This window comes from Anabrus simplex, chromosome 8 (assembly GCF_040414725.1).
Source record: "Anabrus simplex isolate iqAnaSimp1 chromosome 8, ASM4041472v1, whole genome shotgun sequence".
In the NCBI taxonomy this organism is placed as follows: Eukaryota; Metazoa; Arthropoda; class Insecta; order Orthoptera; family Tettigoniidae; genus Anabrus; species Anabrus simplex.
In genome coordinates this window covers 206,838,539-206,865,036 of record NC_090272.1, presented here as the reverse complement: position 1 = coordinate 206,865,036, position 26,498 = coordinate 206,838,539, and the positions used below count along the sequence as shown (strand labels likewise).

At 40.3% G+C, this 26,498-nt stretch overlaps 1 protein-coding gene across 1 annotated transcript in view; it reads right to left on the bottom strand.

The window, feature by feature from the left end:
- Nos (Nitric oxide synthase) overlaps positions 1–26,498 on the bottom strand; it is a 789,894-nt gene that overhangs the window by 659,994 nt on the left and 103,402 nt on the right. The window lies entirely within an intron of this gene.

Sequence of the window (26,498 nt, the reverse complement as noted above, 5' to 3'; positions counted from 1 at the left end):
CCCGCTATTTTTCTGTTTTCGGAGACGCCGCGGGATTTTACATGCCGGTAGATCTACCGACACGAGGCTGACGTGTTTGCGTCCCTTCAAATACCACCGGATTAAGACAGGATCCAGCCTGCCAACTTAGGTTCAGAAAATCACCGCCTTAGCTATCCGAGCCACTCAGCCCGGCTACCACTGATTTCCGAAAGACGAATGTATATACCAGATCCAGATATCATGCTGCAAAAATAGCGCCTGGGTGTGCTCCGCTCATTTTCTTGTCAAACAGAGGGACAAGCGCAGTTCCCACACTTAAATATTTTCTATATGAACTTGTTTGGTCGACTTTTGTTCTCGTACAGCACCGACGGTATTAGGATTGGAACACGTAGATGTTCTTGCATTTCCATTCACCTTTATTTCCACTTTCTTATGCCGAAGCCTTCATCCTTCGAACTATAATTCCTTTATTATTTCTCCTATGATTAAAAATAAGACGGTATTATTATCTTATAGTATTTCTCCTTCATTACCCCAGAGCCCCCATCTCTTCCATCGACAACAGGAACATAGTCAAGCAACATGCCGTATGCAGGTGTATGATGTATTGCCTAACATCCGGGATTGAATACGACCCGAAACTAGGGAATGGGAGTATTCTATTCAGTCCCTGATTAATTAAGAAGGGAAATGTGCGATTTAAAAGGGCGATGCAACTCGAATTCCCCATAATCAGTGCAACTGTGCAACAGACATAAATTTTCTGGCTTTGTCCGCAACTGGTATACTCAGACGGGATAATTTTTCCTTACCAGTCACTTTGTGCTTCTAATCCCATATTAGTCGAGAAGCCACACTCCATATAAATTGGTTTCTTCTATAAGTGTCAAGTTATAAACAATTCCTTTGAAGTGAATTAATGGTGTTATTAACGTTAAAATTATTTCAGAAAAATCCAGGTTTTACGAATTACATGCACTTTATGAATTTACACACTCTGTGAATTTACTTCGAAATTTTCTCATTTCTCTTCATTAACCTATAAACTAACTCGTTTCTATAACATAAAAATGCCAATGTTCTAGCCCTTCGGGCAAGCAACTCAATGTTGAAAATTTCCTAGAGATATGAGCTACGAATTTTAGGCAAATAAAATATGATAAAGTATGAGAATATATTCTTTATTTATTCCTAAAAATTGCAGTCCTTTACTTAATCATTGTTATGTGGTCTATTATATTAGCAGTTCGATTTTCTCCATCAATACGATCTCTAATATGAGTCAATGCAGAGTTTCACTCAAGCCCTTATAACAACATTCGGTGCGGACATTTTTCAAACAATCAAAAAGTGTCTGAGGATATTGAACCAAGAAACACATTACAGAAAGTATTATGTAAATAAATTAATTTGGCTAGGATTTGAATAAAAAAGAAAACGACTAAAGAAACAAGCAATTTTAGGCTGTTTTTTCGGAACTGCATCTAGGCTTGAAGTGATCTTCAAAATTTGTTTTGTTTAGTCCGATAGAGCTACCCGAGGCTCATAATTTTTAACATTTTCGGACCCTTTAGTCCTTCAACTTTCGGCACAATTGAGGAAATTGATGAATTTTACATTTTTCGTAATATAGCGACACCTACTTTGTCTGCTAAGAAATATTTTCAACATTAACAAACTTTCGGGAAACATGAACTGTATCTATAAAATGTCTTCGTCGATAGCAATACTATTCTTCCCAGAAACGATAGACTACTACGTAATCGAACGACCGGGAATAAAAGCCCAAGTTTAATGGGAAGAGTACACCATACAGTGATACCACGCAATAAGTTTAATGTCACCTATTTATAGTGGAACTGTGGCTCGTTTAGAACAACACGACAAGAATACAGCTCGAAGGCTATTTATTTGCGGTATATAGCACTGTACACGGCCAAGCACTTGTAATGCTTTCTTGTTTAACATCCCTTTTGTCATCGAAACTGTTCTAGCATAACAAACCCATTCTTTATCGACCTCAGTAACAAGTGCAGTACGCTCCCAAATGTTCAGCCGCAGTACCGGTCATATTTAGACGATATTCAGTTTCGTAACTTACAGGAAAGAAATTGTTTTTCTTCACAGAGACGTTTGTTGTCATTTAAAACTTATTTTCATTTAGATATCTTCCTACAACATTTGCAGGCTTCCATAAGGCCAAAGAATATCATAATTAATACCTGTAATTTTAGAAAAGTTAAATGCTCGCTAGTTGCTTTACGTCGCACCGACACAGATAGGTTTTATGGCGACGATGGGACAGCGAAGGGCTAGGAGTGGGAAGGAAGCGCCCATGGCCTTAATTAAGGTACAGCCCCAGTATTTGCCTGGTGTGAAAATGGGAAACCACGGAAAACCATTTTCAGGGCTGCCGACAGTGGGGTTCGAACCTACTATCTCCCGAATACTGGATACTGGCCGCACTTAAGCGACTGCAGCTATCGAGCTCGGTAAAAGTTAAATGGAAAAAGAAAATAATACCTTCAAACTGGCTAGTGACCCCTTGAAATCGGCTGTCACAGTTGAGTGGAGAAGGTCAGTACTTAGTCCAAGTACACGGGTGGCAGGGGAATCGTCACTCTAGCAACAATCATGAGGACAGCGATGTTTACAGACTCAAGATTTGACGGGAAATTATTTAACCTAACGCACTTACCTAACTGTGAGATCCGAAACTTTTGTATATATCTGAAAACCCGTCGAATATATCAAACTATACAGTTAATGGATTTTTTTATTTGATTTAAAGAATAATGTTTCAGCATTGATAACTCGTAACGATGTCTTACACAGTTTTCCTGCAACTGAATACTGTACTGGGATCCGAGTAGTATTTAAAGTACCAACACAGAGGATGAAGCTCCAGTTTATAGATTAGACAGAATATTGTCCATTCTTTAAACGCAATATAAGGACTTTTTTTTTGCTAGTTGCTTTACGTCGCACCGACGCAGATAGGTCTTACGGCGACGATGGGACAAGGAAGGACTAGGAGTGGGAAGGAAGCGGCCGTGGCCTTAATTAAGGTACAGCCCCAGCATTTGCCTGGTGTGAAAATGGGAAACCACGAAGGACATTTTTAAGAAACAAATTATTTATTTAATAAAACCGTCCTAAACAGGCGTATCGCTTTACGTGTATGTAAAACACATGGATATGATCTACCTGATATATTTTGCGCGCACTAAATGAGACGTAACCTCCTTGGTGAGAGATATATCTCTCTTTATCCTGTATTTCCAACTACTCTTCCGTAGTGTAGACTTTACGATAAAATACTCATCATAAGGTATAAAATCAGCACGAAAGAGTGTAAGCTATAGGTAGATATTATTCGTACAGATGAGATAAAACCAAATTTTAAAAAATCAACATTTTGGCTGAATCTTTCCATGAAAGTAGGCTGAGATGTCCTGTGAATGAAGAAACACGTGTTACAAAGAACATCTCCATGGGTGGGGGCGTAGAATACATGGACGGTTTCCCTTGCTTATCACCAGAGGCTACAGAAAGGCGTTTCTCTAAGGATCTCAATTACAGAGAGGTGGTTGGGTAACACGAAGCTTGTAGCTGATTCTGTATCTGCTTGCTTGTTCCGGACTTTTCACTTTAATATTTTCTCCTTAACTCACTCGGTCAACTCTCGTTCTCTTTAAACGCGGGCAGTATTAGATTTTTGAGGCTTAGCAAGACTTATTTTCACGCCGTTCCAGCCCTTTATTTTCTTTTCACCGTTAATTTTATCCTGCGAAGGACCAGACCTCTTGCTTTTATTTGACTTCTGGTTGGTGTTAAAAGGAGATATTTTTCTTGCTGCACTTCTCCTTAATACGATAATAACAACCTCCACACTCTGTTACATAGAAGTCACCTAAACTCGACCGGGGAACCAAATTGAACAGACTCGAAATTATCATGTTGTATTTTTGAATAAAAACAGTGAAGTAGATGAGACCAACGTGCTAGATACATCGCCGTGGAAGATTTTAATCTGTTAAATTACGTTTATAAAGATGTAGGAAGACATACTATTGTACAGGAGAAATAGATAATAGTGTACATCCTTTATAGCAAATATTCTGGTACATCAGACGGCGAAGCTTTTAATGAGAGAAATCTTCATTACGCGTATATTTATTTACTAATTGATTAATTATTATCACTGTTTGAACTACTTATTCAGATACCAGTCAAGTGCTAAATCATTTTTTTCTATTTGCTTTACGTCGCACTGACACAGATAGGTCTTATGGCGACGATGGGATAGGAGAGTCCTAGGAAGTGGAAGGAAGCGGCCGTGGCCTTCCCGGCATTTGCCTGGTGTGAAAATGGGAAACCACGGAAAACCATCTTCAGGGCTCCCGACAGTGGGGCTCGAACCTGCTATCTCCCGATTACTGGATACTGGCCACACTTAAGCGACTGCAGCTATCGAGCTCGGTAGTGCTAAATCAAATAGTATGGAAAAGTGCTTGCTGGAGAAATATTTCTTGTATCTCTGGCGTGGTAAAACAAAGATTAATTAATACAGATTTACTGGAATTAATGTTTTAAAGGGTGTTTAGTCGTTCCCGTTTCGTCCTGCACAATTTTCAGAGAAGATCGCCAAGAAATATTTCGGGTATGCGGGTATAGGAGGCTAGCATCTTACATTTTTACCCTAAAAGAGATTTCCAATTGTTACAGATGAATCCTGAATTTCATCTTAGATGTACATACGCTTTGTCATCCAGTGCTTATGGAGTTGGAGCAGATGCTACCGCCAAAACCAGAGTAGAGGGTATAAAAGATGAAAGTGGGAAGTCTTGCAACTAGTAAGGAAAACCAAATCAGACTGAGCTGTTGATCAAGAGGGAGTCATCTTGCACTAACAAGTCGTGAAGAACTCAGACATGCACACAGTTAATGTGGTTATCAACAGTCAAAATTAAAGTCTAAAACATTTTTCTGGTTCGTGATTATCCAATTGAAATTCTACTGACCTACGAATGAAAATGTTCGAATATCATCAAGGACAGAAGTGTATTTACCAGTTGTTGTGCTTGACTAAGAGGTCATAATGAAACAGAACACACCGCAGTTACATTTTCCTCAGTATTTGAAGTTCTCAACAGGAGATATGACGATGCAAGCAGCAGGATTTCTGTGATTGTTACTCACATGTTTAAAAAATAAACAGTCACAGACACTTAGCCTTAAGGTAATCTGAATAATTGATGTTCAAGTGAATTAAACTTCGAGATCAAAGGAATCCGTAGTAAAAACCACATTTTCATCTATAAATAATGTATGAGATAGAATCCATGAGATACGCTGTGTAAAGCAAAGCGTTTAATGTGATTTTAAACAGTAAATATTGGAAGGCGAGTACCCTGTGACGACTGAAGTTCAACGTGGAATGAGACCGATGACCTCTATGTTTGGCCTCTTAAAACGACTCTCATCATCGTAGAAAGTGTACTTCAACAGCTATGCAAAGCTTGAGTTCTCCTTGTGGACTTTGTTACAGTTTTACATGACTTGAGAAGTTACAGTTGCCACAGCCAAGAAACCTACAGATGCATGTGAAATCGAAACTATTAGTTTCACTTAGGCCCTTTATTACTTTCAGCATGTGGAGCTAAGTTACATGTTATACTTTTGCATTCTTTTGACTGCATGTGACAGGGACGTTCGAGTGTATTTCGCTTGGAATCTTTTTCAAATTTGCTGCGACTCAGTTTTTCTAAATTTAGCATTCTTGTGCATGTTTTGAATTGTACCTTCCTTCTCCCCAGTCGTAACTTAGTTTACGATTAACCTGTTCTTTTAATGGGCTGCTGTTCCCCGGTAGGATGCCATAAAATTATTTATGTTTATGGGATTTGTCATCATTTTTAATCCCTTGCTTTTTTTTATTTTCGGAATTTTTTTATGTTTATCTTCATTTTTTGGTTTTTAAATTTCTTGTTGGCCATTTATGTTGAGCGAGATTAGTTTTTTTTTCTTCTGGGATGATACACTAAATTTGTATGCGTTCTGGGTAGATTTACCGGTTTTCTTTGTTTCAAAGTAACTCAGCAGGAACACTAGAGTGCTCTTCAGGATATGTTAAAATATTATGTAACCTTGTGATTCAGTATTTTACATGGTAATGCAGGGTTTGAATATCCATGCATACTGTACTTACCTAGGTACTTCTTTCAGTAGAATTTTGCACGTCTTCCCTTGGAGCATTTTGCATTTAGTTTAACACCGCTTTTATTGCTGTAGTTGGCTCTACTAACATTCTTTAAAATATATTATTGTTCTTTCTTTCTTAATTTGTTTACCCTCCAGGGTTAGTTTTTCCCCTCATACTCAGCGAGGGATCCCACCTCTACCGCCTCAAGGGCGGTGTCCTGGAGCGTGAAACTTTGAGTCGGGGAATACAACTGGGGAAGAACACCAGTGCCTCGCCCAGACGGTCTCACCTGCTATGATGAAGAGACGCCTTGTGGGAGGATGGGAAGATCGGAAGGGATACACAAGGAAGAGGGAAGGAAACGGCCGTGGCCTTAAGTTAGGTATCATCCCGTTATTTGCCTGGAGGAGAAGTGGGAAACCACGGAAAACCACTCCGAGGATGGCTGAGGAGGGAATCGAACCACCCTTCTACTCAGTTGACTTTCCGAGGCTGAGTGGACCCCGTTCCATTCCTCGTACCATTTTTGAAATTTCATGGCAGAGCCTGGAATTGAACCTATGGACCTCTGAGGGTGGCAGCTAATCACAGGAACCACTACACCTGGAATATTACTCTTTATTCCTTTAATTACTGATGTTCCGTTCTAAGTGGTACTAGTCCGTTTGTACTTGTAGGACTTCGATTTATTTACTTACTCTACTTATCTAGGATCAGTTACAATTTTTTTCGCAGTGTTTATATGAAGTGAAGGCATATGATGCTATTGATGAGAATTCGTCCGTCGGATGGATACGTTAAGCCTCAGGGCTCTTTGGCAGGAATAGGCTATGTAACAGCATCGGTTTTCGCCCTCTCCCTTTCTACTCTCATATAAGGTCATTCATTCCATCTCGTCGACTCCTTAGATGAGGTTACGTAAGGTAGAGTATCCGGAAGATTCATCTCACTTCATACCGGAGCCCGTAGAGAAACGCGACAAACACATTTGATACTGAAATGCTATTTCGTCAAGCGATTTATGACCCATCCTGTCATTATCTGTGTACATGCTACTGGATATAGGAAATACATCCCTCATGATGACATTTATTTGGTATCTAGAATTAGTTCGCAAACAGACTTTCCATTTTAGTTTCAAAAAATCTTCTTTTTACTTCGATGTTAACAATTACCCGTGTGTGCGGGTTTCTTTATTAGCTATTATCGAACAAATACATTCCCTATTAGCTAACAGACAGGCCATTTACAATAAATCCCATATAGCGTGAACTTCGCCCCCTCTGGTTATGTAAATTCATTCATAGAATTGAAAATGACTTCCGTATATTTGATTTGTGCTGCCATCTATGAGATTATTTTAATTATCGAGCAGAATGCCATTGTTTCCAGCGTTGTTCTTTCTATAGCAAAACAGCTGTCTCTTCGTTAACACATGTAAATGATTCGTGACTGTTTTTCATCAGCTTGATGATTGATTTCATTCGATGGGCGGACTGGGACTTATGGGATACTGTACTGATGTAATTGATCAGTGTAAAATGGCGATGGAATGAGCTTACATTTAAACTGATTGAAAACTGGAAATATATTACTTCATTCATCGTCTTCAGAGGAAGACCGAGCGAGTTCGCCGTGCGGTTAGCGGCGCGCAGCTGTAAACTTGCATTCGGGAGATGGTGTGTTCGAACCCCAATGTCGGCAGCTCTGAAGATGGTTTTCCGTGGTTTCCCATTTTCACACCAGGCAAATGCTGGGACTGTACCTCAACTAACGCCACGGCTCGTTCCTGCCACTGCTAGCCCTTTCCTATCCCTTCTTCGCCATAAGAACTGTCTGAGTAGGTGCAACGTAAATTCAACCGTAAATAAAAATTGTGGTCAAGTGGTTGTATGTCTCCGGACCCCAAGATCGTATGTTTAAACCAGAGAGAGTTCATCGGAAATTTTTGGTATTTATCAGACAAAATGAATCGAGAACTCAAAATAGGTTCGTGTCAGATTTCATATGTAGAGCAAACGTTGTTTATTCACACTGAAGTAATTTAACTGTAAATGACGTAGATAAAATAGGGATAATCATAGTACATGTACTCCCATCTGAGCCCCACGTGAACTCCTCTTTGTCCTTTCAATTCCCTCTGGAGCGCGTGTGAAATTACGAACGTAGTCCTCCTGACACAGCGGACTAAGAGGCACTTCCTTGAATAGCAAGTACCGGTACACAAGTTTGTCATACAGACTGAAGAGAATCTGCAGTGAGCATGAAACTCATATTGTTCCTGTTATCAGTAAAGAAAATTACCTTTGTGGTACTTCTAAAGTCTCCAAGAACTATACATATATAAATTATCATTATAGACCGTTATGCCTTTCAGCGTTCAGTCTGCAAGCCTCTGTGAATTAACTGAACGTCGCCACAATCCTCTATTTGCAACTATTGCGGTGGCCTCATTTAGTTCTATACCTCTTATCTTTAAATCGTTAGAAACTGAGTCTACCCATCGTCGCCTTGTCCTCCCTTTACTTCTCTTACCTACCGAGCTCGATAGCTGCAGTCGCTTAAGTGCGGCCAGTATCCAGTATTCGGGAGATAGTAGTTTCGAACCCCACTGTCGGCAGCCCTGAAAATGGTTTTCAGTGGTTTCCCCATTTTCACACCAGGCAAATGCTGGGGCTGTACCTTAATTAAGGCCACGGCCGCTTCCTTCCCACTCCTAGCCCTTTCCAGTCCCATCGTCGCCATAAGACGTATCTCTGTCGGTGCGACGTAAAGCAACTAGCAAAAAAAAAAAAAATCTTACTTTCCATAAAAGAGTCCATTATTCTCCTAGGCAATCTATCCTCCTGCATTCGCCCCACATAACCCCACCACCGAAGCCGGTTTATGCGTACAGCTTCATCCATCGAGTTCATTCCTAACTTAGCCTTTATCTCCTCATTCCGAGTACCCTCCTGACATTGTTCCCACCTGTTTGTACCAGCAATAATTCTCGCTACTTTCATATCTGTTACGTCTAACTTATGAATAAGATATCATGAGGCCACCCATATTTCGCTCCCGTAAAGCAAAGTTGGTCTGAAAACTGACCGATGTAAAGATAGTTTCGTCTGGGAGCTGACTTCCTTCTTACAAAATACTGTTGATCGCAACTGCGAGCTCACTCCATTAGCTTTACTACAGGTTGATTCAATATCACTTACTATATTACCAGCCTGGGAGAACACACAACCTAAATGCTTGCAATTATCGACCAGTTTTAGCTTTTTATAACCAATCTGACATTCAATTCTGTTGAATTTCTTACCTACTGACATCAATTTAGTCTTCGAAAGGCTGATTTATATTCCATTTCATTTACAAAACTATATGTCATTATTTTTAAACTACTAGAGGAAAAGTCGTGAAATTTTCGTATTTGCCCTGTTTATTTTCTGAACACCATTTTCGACATGACCCCTTCCCATCTCCAGCTCAGCAAAATGACATCCTAGAAATTTAAGTAGCTTGGTACAAGAGGATCTAATACACCGACACGATCTCCAGATTTCTGTAACAATCTTTATAAATCACTTTTGCTATTTGCTTTACGTCGCACCGACACAGATATGTCTTATGGCGACGATGGGATAGGAAAGGCCTAGGAATTGGAAGGAAGCGGCCGTGGTCTTCATTAAGGTACAGCCCCGGCATTTGCCTGGTGTGAAAATGGGAAACCACGGAAAACCATCTTCAGGGCTGCCGACAGTGGTTATAAATCACTAGTGGTTACTCAGTTATCATGTCACCCCACTAATGTTAATACTGAGGTGTTTCTGCTTGGTTGACAGGGAAGGGCATGGGTTCAATTCCCCGCCAGGAAAACGAAAATTTTAAACAAAAGCATTTCCACTTCCGGAGGTGCACATGGCCCTGAAGTGCACTTAGCCTGCACTAAAACTGAGTACAATGTCAATTGTTGGGGGCAAAGGCAGACCTCTATACCATTTCAACTGCCGAGTTTATGGATAGTGAAAGCTTTTACCTTCCACCATTCCCAAGAGTCTCCATGCCCTATCCAGAGATGACTCTGCTTTTGCTTTGCTTAGGGTGTTTCTGAAGTAGTGGGCGGTGTATATGAGCAGGTGTAGTTTAAGGCAATTACAAACACCCAGTACCCCAACCTGGAAGAATTAACCAGATGCGACTAAGATTCCTGACCCGGTGGAGAATCGAACCTGGGACATGGGACATGGGACCCTAAGTACGAAGGCAACGAGTTTGACAACTTCAGCGAGGAGCCGGACCACTAACACCCTCAAAACAAGAGATAAACCAGAGCTCTACATGTCGACTAAAGTTTCTCATGGTCAGCGTTAAGAAATCCTCACTTTCTTGACCAGTCCCAATGCCTCTTATATCAGACAACTTTTGAGTTCATTTCACCGGGCTTTAAAACTCGTAACTGACCTAAGCCCACAATTAAAATCCTTCTCCTTGAAGGGAAAAGAGTGAAATTTTAACTCAGTTCCTTTATTTTACCTAAGTGCTCCCAGTTCTAGCCCCGGCCAAAACCAGAATGTGCCTGGGTAGCACTAACGACCACAGAAGTTACTGAGATAAGCTGTAGAAAGTTGCTTTATTTTTCTACTATTTTCTGTGCATAGTAGAGTCATTAAGCTCGTGGCCTGGCCGTCTAGTGTCACTGTGGTGCGCTACGGTGGAGAGTTTGGGCCACAGTATGTTGCCGTGACATCTCTTCGCTATTCCAAGCAAGAGCAAGTTGCATGCTTACTGTATAATATAAACTACGGTCTCTATTTTGAAGGGTAGTCGAATGTCAGCGGCGGAACTTGAGAATGTCGTAGTTTTAGCAACGGCAAAATTTCTAGTTCTGCCAAAAATTAGGCAAACCCATTAGCGAAACCTTTTGAGATAATCAAGTCGAGATCGCCCGATCACCACGACGGTAAAAAGACGCTACATGTCAAAAGACTGTTGTGATCTTTGAACTTTAGTACGTACATAGGTGTACACTGTGTTGCCTACAATATAGGCGCCATTCAACAAACTCATTGACTGTAGCAGTATGTAATAAGTAGACCTGGGATTTTAAGGCAAATGCCTATTTCGTTCCTTGCGAAATAACATGAATTTTTAAAAAATATGTTGACGTTTCATGATAAATTCCGTACATTAATAGAATTTTACAGTGCCATAAAATGCCTATTTAGACCTTTAGAGGCTATTTTACTATTTTAGTGCCTAAAATGCCTATTTATATATTTAAAATAAAATTCAATTCCTGCAGTTTTTACAATCACACAATGGACATATCTGGAACGAGAAGAACAGCATAGGATGGGGTTTTTCACTGAAATGTGCTCTTCCCAGACAACTGTCACCAAAGGAATGCTGAGTGAAGGATGGAGATGGCGGATTAGCTCAGAAGAACAACGAGCAGGTAGTAAAGGACGTACTGTGTCGAGTGACGGGGTGCGGGGGAGGACTATCTAGGAAGAAAAAGAAGCAGGTAGTAAGAAGGAACATACTGTGTCAAGTCGCCAGTGAAGGAACACCTGTTTAAGTGAATATAGTTCATCATGCCTAAAATGAAATCATCTAAGAGTGCGCTTATACAACAATGGCTTGTACAATTTAGAGGGATGACTTTTGATGGCACGATTATTTTCTGCCAGTAATGCAATAAACAGGTATGTGCATATATCTTAAATTTCATATTAATCTAAAACTCAGGTTTTGATATTGGCTCCTCTAATTAACTGTAGAGACCTAGTCCAGGCGACCTGGGTTCGATTTCCACTACCGGCAGAAATTTAGAAATCTATGAGTTCTGGAACGGTATTGACCCAGCATCGTGGGGACAATTGAGAAGCTACAGTGGGCAGGGGTCACGGAGGCAAGGCAATATGGCTGAGGGATGTATCGTACTGACCACACGCCAATCAAAATCTGCAGGCCATGAGCTGGGCAGCAACCGTTATTGAAAGCCAAGGCCCTTTGGGGATTGTAATGTTCTTGTTCTTAATTAATTTTAGAGCAATAATGGCTTAATTTCAATAGTTCAAAATTACAAATTTTATTCAATAGCTCACCTTTTCTATTCCTCGACTTAGTCTCTAATTGACATTACTTTATTGTGTTTTAAATTTCACATGTGAAAAAATGCCACCTTCAGCAGCATGCAGATACTGCCAGTCACAAAGCGAAAGCAGGCATGAAAAGCAACATTAGATAGACTCTGCTCACACAAACTGTATCTCCTACAACCCATAATGGTTTCTATGCTGATATGTGTAGAGCCCTAGTTGCAGCAAACATCCCCAGGAATGCTGTGCATAATCCGGTTTTCAGAGATTTTTTTACAGAAATACACCAAGAAGCACATCCCATCAGCATCTACATTAAAGAAGAATTACTTAGATATTTTTTACAAAAAGGTCATTTTGTCAATCAGGGAGGATATTGGGGAGTCTCGCATGTGGTTGTGTGTGTACGAAACCACCGACTCTGTGGGCAGGTACATTGCTAACATAATAGTAGGAAAACTGGAACCCAATGAGGCATCTACCGCTCACCTTCTTTGCTCTAAACAGCTTGAGAAAGTCAATAGTTAAAGCATTGCATACTTCATCGACAAGGGGTTGCAATTGTTGTATCCTGGGAGTGTTGAAGATTCTAAAGTCCTTCTCCTTGTCTCCGATGCTGCTTCCTACATGATTGCCACTGCACCTCTCCTCAAAACTTTGTATCCTTCTTTAATTCATGTTACTTGCATGACTCAAGCCTTGCATGGACTCGCAGAAACAGTCAGGGCTGAAGTTTTCTGCAGTAAATACTCTCATTTGGACAATGAAGAAAGCGTTCTGTAAGGCTCCATCAAGAATAGCCATCTTTCGAGAGAAACTCCCCTCTATTCCTTTTCCACCACAGCCAATCATCACCCGCTGGGGTTCCTGGATGGAAGCTGCCCTGTATTATGCAGAACATCTTGAGGAAATCATGACTGTGATAGACAATTTGCCTTTAACGGACAACTATGCATGTGTTTCGTCTGTCAAAGAGCTGTTAAATGATTGTTCCAGTGTTCAGAGAGACATTGCGTATATTTAGCCAAATTTTTCATTTCTTCCAGTAAACCATTACAAAAATGGAGGAAAAAGGAAACAGTGTCAAACAGAAATTTTCTGTAATTGGGAAAGCTGAAAATAACATACAAAGTGCTAGGGGCAAGGTAGGGGATAAAATAAGAGACAAGTGGTCTAGTGCACTGCAGAACCACCCAGGTTATTCTGTGCTGAAAAGGGTACATCAGGTAATGGACGGGGAAAAGGTGGACTTACCAAGTGAAATTGAATTGAAAAATTTAGGGAAATTTTCCTATTCCCGTCTAACATCTGTGAGTGTGGAGCACTCCTTTTTCTGCTTTCAAAATGATTTTAACAGACAAAAGACACAGCCTGACTGTGAAAAAATTGGAGAAGATTATTGTTATGTACTGTAAAGCAAACTACGAATGAAAGTACTGCAGGAATGTTCCTCACAAATAATAAACACATACTTCATTCGCGTTTACACCATTATTGGATGCCTACAGTGCTGTATTTATGTACAGTGATTTTAGTATCAAGGTTTTAGATCAGTACTGATAATGATATATCATATCATCCATAACTTTTCGACACATGACTTTTTATATGTTTTTGATAAATGTATTTTTTATTCTGTCTTAATTTTGCAGTTATTTCAATTTATTGCGAATAGGGATACCACGTTTGTTGAAGCAAAAAATGTATCACGTTACAGTTTAAGTGTATATTGTAATGTTTTAAAGTCTATTACCCGCCTATCCACACATTTTTAAAACATATTTTAAGTGCCTATTTTCTCTTTTAAAAGCCTATTTACTCGTTTTAATAGCCTATTTTAGGCACCTAAAACTAATCTTTTGTTTTTTGCTATTGCTACCGACACAAATGGGTCTTATGGCGACGATGGGACAGAAATGGGCTAGGACTGGGAAGGAAGCGGCCGTGGCCTTAATTAAGGTTCAGCCCCAGCATTTGCCTGGTGTGAAAATGGGAAACCACGGAAAACCATCTTCAGGGCTGCCGACAGTGTGATTCGAACCTACTATCTCCCGAATACTGGATACTGCCCGCAGTTCACGACTGCAGCTATCGAGCTCGGTAAAACTAATTTTTAGAGCCTAAAATTCCAGGTCTAATAATAAGTAATAACTATAGGTAATAAATTTCATATTATTGCGTATTGAAGAGAAATATAATGTAAGACAAAAGCTAATTGGTTTCCACCTATTCAATACTCATTTAGTGTAACCTAAAAAAGTTAAATATATTTGAAACTAGTATCGGTCTTGCTAGAGATTATCATAAAGTTACAATAAGTGAGTATTGAATAGTTGGAAACCTTTTAGCTTTTGCCTTACATGATGTAGTAGTATGTGTTACTTTGCTTTTCCCCGTACGTTGCTTGTTTAATAAAATGGGGCTTCTCTTGCACAAGCCGCCTTAGCAATATCAATGTAGGTGACTCCGTATGGAGGAATCCCGCTAAGGTTTGCCGTAGTGGTTTATAATGAAAGTGTCTGAACCACATTTATCCGCCCTCTCCTGTTTGTAACAGGAGAATGAACAACTTCATCTCATATTGTGTGAATGATATCAAGGTGGTTTAGTGCAGAGCTTTATGGTTATTATGGACATTTCTTTCCCGACTGAATATTAAATAACAGATTGGCAGCTAGGAGTTTACGATTTTCCTCAAACAAGCAGCTCCATATTGTTTTTACAGTGCCATTATTCTTCTCAGGACACGAAATTACAAGATTTTGACAGACTTCTATATGGTGGGTTGTTAAAAGTAATAGCTCGTTCCGATGTTCATTCCAGAGACTAGTTTAAACAATTGTGGCCGTACGAGACATTAAATTATTAGTGAATTACCGAATGAAATGTAGCCATACGAATTTATTATCTTATGTTCCAGCATATTGAAAACCAAGGTCTTCACAGGATGTCCGCGTCGTCGTCTTTTTTCTCGTTAATTCCTTCCTTCCCGCCCTTTTCTTTCCTACTTTTCTTATTTCGTTCCTTCCGTATTTCCTTCCAGCATCCTTGTTTCCTTTCCCTGCTCATTCCTTCATGAGTGTTTCTTCTTCTCGCTTATCCTTTCTCTTTCATTACTTTCCGGATATCCTACTTTCCGTCTTTCCTAACTTCTTTACTGCTATTTTTCCTTTACCTTTCATCCTTACCTCTTCATTTATCTTTATTGCCTCCTTTCATTCCTTCCGTCTTCTTTCCTACTTTAAAACCTTTATTCAGCTTATCCCAGATATTTCAGAGGACTCTGAATCCAGGTACGCTCATTTTGAGTTTGACCGGAGGTTTAGGACGGGATACCCTTCCTAACGCCACGTTTTTTTAGATGGAAACCTCAACCCAGAATCAACTGGGATTCGAAATTGAGCCTTCCGGGTAGAAAGCTGACAACTGAGCCACTGAGCTGATCATTGCCCCTTCTTTCCTATTCTCCTTCTTCTCATTATTTAATTATTCTTTCCTACCCTTCTTCCAAAATTTCTCGTTCTTTCATCCCTTATTCCTTCGTTCTTACCTGTAATCCTTCTTCCATTCCATTCTTTCTTTTTTCATCTTCTCTGCCTTCCTTCCTTTTACGACCTACTTTTCTTAATTCTTTTCTACATTCAGTCTATTATTCTTACCTTCCACTATTTCCCTTTTTCCTCTTCCCTTCCTTTTCCCCACATTTCATACTTTATATCTTCCATCTTTTCTTCCCCTCCTGCCTTTTCTCTATTTTTCTTTCGAGTAGAACTACCAAAACGTTCCGAGCCTCGATATTAACGTTATAACACTTTGCATAACAATTTACAGTTGAAGGCCAATTTTTGAAATATTGATATTTGAGTCAACTGTACGTGTTCTTTCCACGTCTACCAATATATACATGAATTTACCTACTTTGCGTAGCGATATACAGAAGGACCACGAAAGGAATAGCGATACTAGACCGATTACATTTAGAAATAGAAGACTATGTGCTAGCGAGAAGGCTAATGGGATCCATACTGTTGCCTTGCCACACTAAAATCCTCACATCCAAAACAATATTAGATCCTGTACAAAAATATGGAACAGAGAAATTGATTTTGAATACAATGTAAGAAAGATAGATCTTGAAAATAAGAAATTACGGATAATTTTTGGACTAACTTAAGAGAAAGAAGAATGGAGGAGTATAACTAGGAGCTCATATAACTGTTTGAAGGGTGCAGCCCTTGTAAGGCAGACCCTCCGATGAGGGTGGGCGGCATCTGCCATTTGTAGGTAAACTGCGTGTTATTGTGGTGGAGGATAGTGTTATGTGTGTTGTGTGAGTTGCAGGGATGTTGGGAACAGCACAAACACCCAGCCCCCGGGCCACTGGAATTAACCAATTAAGGTTAAAATTCCTGACCCGGCCGGGAATCGAACCCGGGACCCTCTGAACCGAAGGCCAGAACGCTGACCATTCAGCCAACAAGTCGGACGGACAGAAATTAAAAACAGCAGATTGAAATAGATGGTACGTCATGATTAAGAAACTGCTGTGTGATATACCAGAGAAAATACCTCAAACCAGGTAGTGCGATAAGATTAGGAAGTATATTACATGGGCCAAACGGAATGTGATGCATAATACAGATATAACTGGCAGCCAAGTAACAAATGGGGTAGAGTGGCCAAAGCAGTAAATGAGTGGTAACTAGCGAAGGTGCTCCTGCAAACGAATCCATAACATTCTTTCTTTTTTTTTTTTTTTTTTTTTTGTGCTATTTGCTTTACGTCGCACCGACACAGATAGGTCTTATGGTGACGATGGGATAGGAAAGGCCTGGGAATTGGAAGGAAGCGGCCGTGGCCTTAATTAAGGTACAGCCCCGGCATTTGCCTGGTGTGAAAATGGGAAACCACGGAGAACCATCTTCCCCGACAGTGGGGCTCGAACCCACTATCTCCCGATTACTGGATACTGGCCGCACTTAAGCGACTGCAGCTATCGAGCTCGGTAATCCATAACATAACTTGAACCCCCTATGCTTCAATTTGCCTGAGATCTATAAGGACTTCCTTCTTGAGCTCAAACTATCATATTAACTTCCTAGTTGCCAATGCCATCCACAAATTGCAGTCGCGATGTGTAACACTGTGGCTCCCAGCGGTACTGTTATATCCAAAACATACAAGTTTCCTTATTGTCGCTAGACGCCCTCAAGCGTCGTGAGGGAGACATCAGCTAGTTACTTCACAGCTAACTCAAGTTCACAATTCGATTATTACTTCCTGATTCGCTTGCAAGTCAGGCGGCGGGAGCACAGCGGTGACATTAAGGGCAATGTTTCGTGATCGAACGTCGCTGTTAGAACACGCAGTACCTTGACTACAGTTTTTTTTACTAGTTGCTTTACGTCGCGCCGACACAGATATGTCTTATAGCGATGGTGGGGCAGGGAAGGGCTGGGAGTGGGAAGGAAGCGGCCGTGGCCTTAATTAAGGTACAGCCCCAGCATTTGCCTGGTGAGAAAACGGGAAACCACGAAAAACCATTTTCAGGGCTGCCGACAATGGCGTTCGAACCTACTCTCTCCCGAATAGTGGATACTGGCCGCACTTAAGCGACTGCAGTTATCGAGCACGGTCTTGACTACAGTGTAATGAAGTCTTACGGACAAATTCCCCATCCTATCTATATGAACGATGAGAAGAGTACCGGATCGCTAACCACAACAAAGCTCGCAATCTATAAACATAACCCCTCGCCATACAACAATCCCTTCCTTTTCTCTTCAGACAATGAAATAATATTATTAATAATAATTAATAACTAATAATAATAACAACAACAAATTATAATAGTCTTTCTTTCTTAATCCGTTTACCCTGCAGGGTTGAGTTTTCCCTCGGACGCAGCAAGGGATCCCACCTGTACCTCCACAAGGACAGCATCCTGGATCGTGAGACATTATGTCGGGATAAAACTGGGGAGAAGGACCAGTACATCACTTAGACGCTTCGCTTGCTATGCTGAACAGGGGCCTTGTAGGGAGGATAGGAAGATTGGAAGGGATAGACAAGGAAGAGGGAAGGAAGTGGCCATGGCCTTCTGTTGGGTACCATCCCGGCATTGGGAAACCACGGAAAACCACTTCGAGGAAGGCTCAGGTGGGAACTGAACCCAATTCTACTCAGTTGACCTCCCGAGGCTGAGTGGATCCTGTCCCACTATTCGTACCACTTTTCAAATTTCGTGCCAGAGGCGGGAATCGAACCCGAGCCTCCGGGGGTGGCAGCTAATCACACTAACCACTACACCACAGAATGAAGAATACTCAGCGTGTCTTCAGTGATTCGACCGGGTCAGGAATGTAATGAATGAAGTTACTACCTAGCGGCGAGTACAGGAATTGTGCAGGCTGCCGAGGCCTGTCGCACTCTTCTGGGGCAATGATTAATGACTGACAGATGAAATGAAATGATATTGGAGAGTGTTGCTGGAATAAAAAATCGGAGTACCCGGGGAGAAGCCTCCCCGCCTCCGTTTTGTCCAACAAAAGTCTCCCATGGAGGACCAGATTCTGGACCACGGAACACAGTGTTGAGAGGCTAGCGCGTTGCCGCCTGAGCCACGGAGGGTACAATAATAATAATAATAATAATAATAATAATAATAATAATAATAATAATAATAATAATAATAATAATAATAAAAGTTAGAAACACAAGAAAGGAAACTCTGTATTAATATTTTTTTTCCGAGGTTGCCCAGAAATAGTGTGGATGAAAAGGTCTCTTGAGTTATACCGCCATTCTAAGAAAATATACAACGCTCTTAGAACAAGAAGATTGAAATGTTATGGCCATATTCAAAGAATGGACAATGAGTGACTTACTAAAAGGATATTTAATCTTGCCACCACACTAGAAATCAAGAATAATTCGATAATCGAATTTGGAAGAGATCTTCAAGAAATCAACATAACAGACGAAATTATGTAGGACGTTAGTGAACAAACATTATTTTACTGAGAAAAAAACCCAAACCAAACCCCATGGCACTACAGCCCTTGAAGGGCCTTGGCCTACCAAGCGACCGCTGCTCAGCCCGAAGGCCAGAAGATTACGGGGTGTCGTGTGGTCATCACGACGAATCCTCTCGGCCGTTATTCTTGGCTTTCTAGACCGGGGCCGCTATCTCACCGTCAGATAGCTCCTCAGTTCTAATCACGTAGGCTGAGTGGACCTCGAACCAGCCTTCAGATCCAGGTAAAAATCCCTGACCTGGCCGGGAATCGAACCCGGGGCCTCCGGGTAAGAGACAGGCACGCTACCCCTACACCACGGGGCTGGCTATTTTACTGAAAAACCTAAGATGAAAACCAATACTGCACGGACGGAAGAAAGGAAGAAATATCATAGTGGTAGGATGAAGAGATTCTCGGTAGAGAAGCAAATTTGTTTCATTTTTCTTGTATTCTCTCCAGAATCATCTGCCGGTCATTCACCAGACGAGCGATCATAAAATCAAATCATTAAATGGTCCCTCTAATAATTGCAGGCGAAGGCTTATCCTAACCCGCAATACATTCTGTACTTAGCAGGTTGCTAAGCGACTGACGCTTTCATTAATATTATGATAATATGTGATTAGTAATGTCAGTGTTTGCAGCCATGTTTGATTACTACCTGTCAAGCCAGAGAGTATACACTTCCTCTGATCACGGAAGAATTCCATATCCTGCTAGATACTCTTCGATTTTATAATCTTTCCCGACTTAAAAATATATATTCAAAATATGGCAGAGTGTTCCTAATAACTTACATGCTACTAGGATAAAATTAAGTCTACGTACATACAGACTCCATCATGACATACGCATTAAACATTATCTGGGGAGACCTATCAAAGGATAACCTAACTGCGCTAGAATTAGTGAAGGCCATGTATGTACCGGAAGAATAAAGAGTTGCTATAGTAGCCCAGTGTACAAAAGAAACGGTGTTAAACATGAAGGAGGTAAGTTTAATTAAGGGCCAGCTTGGCATGAATTGCATGTAAGCTGTGGGAAAGAATTCTCTTTGATTATTTTAGAACTGTTTGCGGAAACACTAACAGGTTTTAGGAAGGCCAGTTCAGGCTTGGGAAAGGTTATTTCAGTGAATCTCAACTTGTAGGGTTTCATAAAGTTACGCAGATTTTTAGATTCAGAAGGTCAAATAGACTGCATCGCTATTCAGCTATCCAAGGCTTTTGAAAGGGTAGATAATGGACGACTACTCACGAAAATCTGGGCTGTTGGTCTAGCAGAAATAGTGACTGAATGACTGGTAAATTGCTAAAAACCAGATCCAGAGGAGTAGTGCAGTTGCATGTTGTCTGATCCTGTTATAATAAACAGGGGGTTCCACAAGGGAGTATTATGGGACCTTTATATTTTCTTATATATGATATGACTAAAGCACTGGAATCATCGATAAAGATTATGTGGATAATGTAATAGCTTCAGAGAAGGTACTTGATTGTGAGCGAATGCATAAAGGGCCACTACAATGATGTGAGATAGACAGCAGACAATTCTATTGTCACAAATAGGGTAAAACTCGGATATAAGTTTCACTGAGAGAAAAGGTCATCTCATTTTAATTACTGTGTTGATGGTGTGCAAGTACCTCATGGGAATCATTCTTTCGTATAAGGAAAGATCATAATTAATTAAGTCAAATAAACAGGATTATAAATGAAGGTTACAGATATATTCGTAAGGTTACGAGGGTATTTAGCAGCGATAATGAGGATCGAAAAGAGGGAGCGTAAGACAGCAATTTGAGTGTGGTTCCAGTGTATGGAACTGTCACCAGGATTACTTGATTGGAGAACTGGAAAGGATCCAAAAGAAGGCAATACGGTATGTTTTGGGTGATTTCCAACAAAATAATGTTACGAAAATGTAACTTTGGGCTGGGAAGATTTTAGAGTAAGAAGTAGATTTGTTCGACTATATATACGTTGTATGAGCTGTCAGCGTAGAGATGGCGTGGAATGACATTAGTAAATGAAAAATCTTGAATAGCATTTTTTAAATTAGGACATATAATAATATGAACAAAATATTGAATTTCAAGGGAACAAATTGCGGCGAATATTCGTTTATAAGAAGTGGAATTGAAGACCTTCCCGGAATAGGAATATAACCAAAATATTTTTTAAAAGCGAGGTTTCAGTGGTACCATCACGCCTCTTTGCTAGTTGTCATCTTATGTCTTACATCTGAACTTCAAGCTGATTTACAACTTTGCCCTCCGTGGTGCAAGAATGGAACATCAGTCAACATGGAGAACAGTGCTCGTGTTGGTTCATCGCCAGGACTAACAGATCATTTAATAAAGGCCATAGAGCAGATGACATCTATATTTTGAAATATGTTCTTGACACTTTTATTATTGTCGTTACTTTTTTTATTACACTAATATTGTTTGCTATCATTTGTGTTCCAAGTACATGTATAGGATTTCTCTATCATTGTATACAATCGTAAGATATACTTACTTCCAGTTCATACATTATTTCTTAAAACCTTAAGTTATAAATCAAATATTACTTTTAATAGATGAACTCATCTGTACAATCACGAATTCAAGAATTCCGAGTGGAAAAGGAAACATGTAACGTTTGGGCGAAGATTTTGGCCACCCCTGAGCATGCAAGAGAAGTAACAAAGACGTCACATGTGTTCGTCTTCCAGGAAGTGTTGCTTGCCACGTTGCGCACTCAGAGACCACTCCCAACTCTATTGTTTCAGGAACTGATTAAGATGTTTCTATGGTTAAACATTCTGGCTATACTAACTTTTCGTAATCAAAGGAAAAAATTAACTGTAATTGAATTGCGATGAATTATGCACGATGTAATCGCACCACAATATATGGTAGGCCTATTTAATTGTTTGATCAGCGCTGACAATAACTGCATAGGAATGGTTTTCCAAACGCCCTTGCGTCTCTGATAATCATAATTATTTAATGCCAGGCTATTTTAATTTGTATTTTGAGGATAACAATTATTATTATTATTATTATTATTAGTAGTAGTAGTAGTAGTAGTAGTAGTAGTAGTAGTAGTAGTAGTAGTAGTATCCAACTCGGCCTATATTGACGAAAATAAGGGTCATTCTTTCTTACAGTGGTTGAGGGCGATGCCATTTGATAATGTAGTCATAGTCGAAACCGCTAACATTTCAACCAGACCTCGCACACAAGAATTACAAAGTAACTGGAAAATTTGACACTCAATGAGGTGTCATACACATTATGTCTGTTGCCTTGAAGGAGGCGTGTGGCTCCTCCCTTCATTGTCGAGTCAGTGGGACATGGAAGGCGAGGAAGCAAGTGCCTTCCCCTCCGTATGTGTTTCGTTCATGCTACATATCCTCGTACTTCCGTTTTCTCCACCTCCCCTCGCTCTTCAGATGTGTGCATGTGTTAAAGCGTCTGATGGTTGTGACCACTGAGAGAGAGTATGTAAGCAGGTACTGGGTGGTTCTGAGGGCTGTACTGATTTCTGTCCTGAAATGAATATTTCGGGCCACGAGATATTAAAGACTAGCTGATGTACCCGTGCTTCGCTACGGGATTCTCAGAAAGACTGATTTGGTGGTTTTCCTAACTGAATTCAACATAGATCATTGCAAAAACGTCATTAGGAATGTAGCGAATGAAACTAATGTTATCATATAAAATACTCCATCAAATGAAAAACTGCACACTTTCTCACTTTCAACGAACAGTACTACGGTGCCGATCTAACAGTCCAAAGTTCCAGAGCTGGAATAACCAGGTCGCAGACTGCCGTGCACACTCATGTCATTATTCGTTAAATATTCACACTACTCATTCCAATCAGTGCCTCAGATTAGGGATTGAATAGCTCGAATGCTATGATGAACCAGTGTGTTACGTACCAGTAATATCAGAAAATGTATGAACCAGAGGAATGGCATGCTAAAGAAGAAAGTTATCTAACTCTCCAGCTACTTCCTGCCAATATGCAGGTAGGCTGTTACACTCGGTACGACCAGGCGAGTTGGCCGTGTGGTTAGAGACGCGCAGCTATGAGCTTGCATCCGAGAGATAGTGGATTCGAACCCCACTGCCGGCACCCCTGAAGATGGTATTCCGTGGTTCTCAATTTTCACACCAGTCACACCAGACTGTACCTTAATGAAAGCCTAGACCGCTTCCATCACACCCTATTCCTTTCCTGTCCCATCGTCGCCATAAGACCTCCCTGTGTCGGTGCGACGTAAATCAAATTTTAAAAAACCTCCGTACGCTGCAGTAATCCTATCTATCGGGGATGAGTGGAAACAGAAGACAAAAAGCACACCACAACAAACATTGGTCAATGTAATGTTATTGTTGATAAAGTTTATGAGCTTTCTATATTGCAGGCCTTCTTATTAGTTTTCTTTCAACTCTGTGATATTAGGGCGTCTTACAAAATTATTTATATCGTAGACTGTAGTTCCATACTCTCAGATTTTACATACCTATTTTCACTAAATTCTGTTTACCCATTGTCTCGTGACTCGGCGCTGATATGGACTTAGTAACAAAAAAAAAACAAATTCATGAATATCTCTGTGATTATATGCGGTACGGTAACAATGTATAAGACATAAGTGATTGGAAATTTAATAACTTCTCACATAACTACTACTAACTTACGACATAACTAAAGTTATGTTGGTTATGTAGTATTTATCGATACGACCACTAATAACATAAATAATTTATTTGAGAATTACATTTCAGGCCTTCCCCCAAACTACCATTTCACTCAGCCCGAATGAAATAATTTATAGCCTAGATTGTAGTGGTTCATCACCCGACTTTACATACCGATTTTCATTAAATTCTCTTCAGCCGTTTCCTCGTGATGCGTGTACATATATACAGACAGACAGACAGACAGACAGACAGACATTACGGAAAAGAAAAAAACTGCCTTTTCTTGTTACAGTGGATATGACTGATACAGAAATACCATTCTTTTCAAATTCTGAGCAACGTACAGACGAAACTCTTATTTTATATATATAGATTTCGAGTGTACACTTGCATAATATGCAATCTGTTAAAGTAGGATATACCACGAAATAAACCCCGAAAATAATTTTCCTCTATCCTGAAAAAATACTGACTTGTGTTTTTCATCCTTAATGCAGGGAGGTCTTCAATTATGGAATAATTTACCAAGAGACGTCTTCAATACATTTCCAACTTCTTTGAAATTTTTTAAGAAAAGCCTAGTAAACAAAGCCTAGTAGGGATTTTGCTACGCTGCAGATCAATGGTGGTTGGCTGATTTACAGAATCTCCAATAAATTATTAATGCATACACCACAACGTGCACTACAACAGTGTCAATTCTCAGATATATGGATCTCACGTACTAAATGATGAAACTGAAAGCCGTGTACCTTTAAAAAGCTATCATTTTAAAGCGGATCACACGACCAATGTTTCCAAATGCCTACGAAAATGTTTATGCTGGTGGTCGCGGTAGCAGTGTTCGAGTGAGTTACTACTGGCGTGTTATCGACGCTAATGGCTCAAACTGCGGCGCCACCAACTACCTGCTTATCAGCCAGCCACTCGATACAGATGGCCAAGTAAAACAACTGACTAACGAGTCGCGCGTCACTAGCTTTCCGGAATAGCCGAGGAGGACTAAAAAATTAATAGCGCTATGAAGAGTAATATTTTAAAGGCTATTATTGAAAATATTGTCTATTTCAAGTTCTGTAGACTTAAAAATACTGTAATGTTTATCTTGGAACGTGCTCATGCAACGATTTTATGTCCCAATTCTGTTTACGAAATATATTTTGAAGCCCACTGAATGTTTAATTTTTGAAGACCGGATGGCCTTTGAAAGACACTTGGAGGTCATAACACCGTGTCGATTCGGAAGATATACATTGTGTCCGGTACAGAATAAAAGCGGTCTACCTGGCACTTGTGGAAAGGAAATCCACAACCTTCGTACTTTGGGACCGGTACTTCCATTTATAGCCGGCGTTCCCGGCTTCGATTCGCGGCCGGTTGGGGTTCTTTTCCTGTTTATAACTGGATGGTGGTATGCATCACATAAAAAGATCCACATTCTTTTAGTTATTACTCCCTCTGGTATTTAACGGTGTAAATTTTTTATAGTTTATTGTTCCGACATTCGTTCTTAACATTCAAAAAATAATTTTGACCAAACTATAACCTCTCAGTCATTCAACTAAAGTTTTGATTCAAGTGACTAACCGCCCTCTCTGAGTCAGTATCACACCATTTCATGTTGTATTCCGTTATTAGGTAGAATAATATTTTAAACATTTTATATGGTCCACCTCTGCGGTGTAGTAGTTGGTGTAATTAGCTTCCATCGCCGGAGAGCTCAGGTTCAATTGCCGGCTCCGCTACGAAATTTAACAAGTGGTACGCTTACTGGAATGGGGTCCACTGAGCTTCGGGAGGTCAACTGAGTAGGCAGGCTTCGGTTCCCACCTCAGCCATCCCCGAAGTTAATTTCCTTGCTTTCCCACTTCTTCTCCAAGGAAATGCCGGAATGTCCCTAACTTAAGGCCAGTAATTGACCAAGCGGTATTATACCAGATTACGACAATATATTTAAAATATCACTAATTTCGATGCATTAATATACTTTTTATAAGTTGTCTAACGTCACACCGGTGGCGGCCATGGGACAGAACATTTCTAGGAGTGGGAAGAAATCAACCGTTATCTTGATTAAGGTATATCCCCACAATATTGACTGCTGTGAAATTGGGAAACCACGGAAAATCATCTTCAGTGCTGCTGAGAATGGGTTTCGAGCCCGCTGTCTCCCGAATGCAGGCGCTAAGCGCCCTTAACCGCAGCCTTGGGTCATACTATTCTTGTGTCTAATTCAGTACACCTAATCACACGTTCAATGAGAAATGTCGGTGATGTGGTGACTCATGCATTCTTGTCAAGAATTTCAAAATGATCCAGGCGTGTTTGAAAGAATTCGAAACTCAATGGGACGACGAGTACAGGCCGTACAAGAACGACACTTTGAATACTTCCTTTAACTACACTGTAGAGGCTTTGTAACATGTAACTGTAACATACTAATTCAGACTCATTTCTTGTTGTCCGGCTCCATGGCTAAATGGTTAGCGTGCTGGCCT